Here is a 2,727-nt window from a genome sequence, read left to right as displayed (position 1 = left end):
TTGTGAATGGGAGTTCATTCATGATTTGGCTCTCTGCTTGTCTTTTGTTGTCATAAAGGAATGTTTGTGATTTTTGCACATTGGAGACTTTGCTGAAGCCCAGGACCAGACGGATTCACAGCTGAAGTGTACCAGAAATACAAAGAGGAGCTGGTACCATTCCTTCCAAAACTATTCCAAACAATTGAAAAAGAAGGACTCCTCCTTAACTCATTTTATAAAGCCAGCATCATCATGATACCAAAACCGGAAGAGGCACAACAAAAAAAGGAAACTTCAGGCCAATACCCCTGATGAATTATATTTCTTTATGCATTTGTATTTTAAGTCATGTAAGAATTAATTAGGAGTTACAAACTGAAAGCGCAATAATACTGGCTTTTAAATTTACCTATGCAATTACATTTACTAGTATTATTTTTTGTAACTTTAGTTTCAGGGGTATATGTTCAGGTTTGTTACATAGGTAAATTGCATGTCTTGGGGATTTGGTATACAGATTATTACCCAGGTAATAAACACAGTACCCTATAGGTATTCTTTATTTCTTTATATGGCTTTGAGTTACTGTATAGTGAACTTTTGTTTTAGCCTGAAAAAAAAAATCCTTTGGCATTTCTTATAAGAAAAATCTACCAGCAAGAAATTTCCTCAGCTTTTGTCTATCTGGGCATGTTTTAATTTCTCCATCACTTTTGATAGCCTTAAAATGTAGTGTTCCTGGTTAAAATGTTTTTTCTTTCAGCACTTCAAATATTTTCCACTGCTTTATAGTTTCTATTGTTTCTGATGAGAAAGCAGGTGCTGCTAATCTTATATAGGATCCCTTGTAAGTGATGAGTCATTTCTCTATTGTTGCTTCCAAGAATGTCTTTTTTAATTTGGCTTTTTACAGTTTCATTATAATGTGCCTCAGTGGGGACCTCTTTAATTTTATCTTTCATGTATAAATTGAGCTTCTTGGAAGAGAAGATTTGTGTCTTTCATCAGATTTGTGAAGTAGAGGCTCATTTTTTAATAAGTAAAATATTGTGAATATTCTTATGTAAATAAAAATTACTTTTTTAGTAAACCTATGATTTCTATCAAGAAAATTAAAATCTGCTGCTGCCCCTGATATAAGATTCTAAAACATTTCTGTCTTTTCATTGAGTAACACTGCTAGACAAATGATGGACAATACTACTGAAGTATGTCTCTTCCAGGGAAAAAAATTTTGATGTTTCTTTCTATTATATTATTGTTATAGAATTACTATACTGTGTGTGTGTGTGAGAGAGAGAGAGAGAAAGAGAGAAGAGAGAGAGAGCAAGAAATTGAGAGAGGCAAATATAAAATTATAATAAAAGGTAGTATGTGTTACAATAACAATAGAACAGAACAAAGAACAAGAACCTCACACCAAATGTGCAGCAGTGGTATAACTCGACAGAATATGTGAATGGGGAAAGAAGAGGAGTCTTGCCCCACCAATGCAGTGGTGTAATTAGACAGTGAATGTTAGCTGACCAAAGAGAAAAAAATTGAGCAGCCTAATTGGTACAGTGGTACAACTTGGCAGCAAATGTGAATGTAGCAGGAGTCCTGCATCATCATTGAAGTTATGTAACTGGATACGGCATGTGAATGGGGGAAAGCAGCACCTTGAACATTTATGTTGTAGAGTAACTAGATAGATGACATGATCATGGAGTATAGAAAAAGCCAGAAACCATCACTGTAGTGCTAAGGGACAGGAGATGTGAATGGGGAAAAGAAGAAGAGCACTCATGATAGCACAACAGAGTGAATACAGTCAATAACAATTTAACTGTACATTTTAAAATAAAGAGTATAATTGGATTATTTGTAACACAAAGGATAAATGCTAGAAGTGTTGGATGCTCCATTTACCCTGCTGTGATCTTTAACATTGTATCCCTGTATCAAAAGATTTTATATACTCCATAGCTATATACACCTAGTATATACTGAAAAAAATTGAAAATTAAAAAAAGAGTACCTAAATGCCTGTACAACATAATTAGTGGAGGAAAGAAGAGAAAAGACCAAAAAGGTAGTCCTACAGCATTCGTACAATGGGGTATCTAGGTATATAACGTGAATAGGACAAGGAGAGGAGCCTGAACTTATAAATGCACTGTGTAACTAGGCAGATGATGTGAACAGTGATAAAAGAAAAACTTCAGCCAAATTAAATTTAAAGGAGTATAATTGAGCAATGAACAATTCACAAATCAGGCAGCCCCCAGAATCACAGCAGATTCAGAGAAACTCCAGTGCAGGCACATGATGAAAGAAGATTTGTGAACAAAAAAAGGGAAATGACATACGGAAATTGGAGGTGAGGTACAGAATGGCTGGATTGTTGCGGGAAGTCAGTGACCCCAAATGGAGGGACTGGCTGAAGCCGTGGCAGAAGAACATAAATTGTGAAGATTTCATGGACATTTATTGGTTCCCCAAATTAACACTTTCATAATTTCTTATGCCTGTCTTTACTGCAATCTCTGAACATAAATTGTGAAGATTTCATGGACACTTATCACTTCCCCAATCAATACCTTTGTGATTTCCTAGGCCTGTCTTTACTTTAATCTCTTAATCCCATCATCTTCATAACCTGAGGAGGATGTATGTTGCCTCAGAACCCTGTGATGATTGCGTTAACTACACAAATTGTTTGTAGAGCATGTGTGTTTGAACAATAAGAAATCTGGGCACCTT

Source organism: Rhinopithecus bieti, unplaced genomic scaffold, assembly GCF_001698545.2.
Source record: "Rhinopithecus bieti isolate Rb0 unplaced genomic scaffold, ASM169854v2 scaffold_29084, whole genome shotgun sequence".
NCBI classification, from domain to species: domain Eukaryota; kingdom Metazoa; phylum Chordata; class Mammalia; order Primates; family Cercopithecidae; genus Rhinopithecus; species Rhinopithecus bieti.
Note: the sequence above shows the minus strand (reverse complement) of the source record.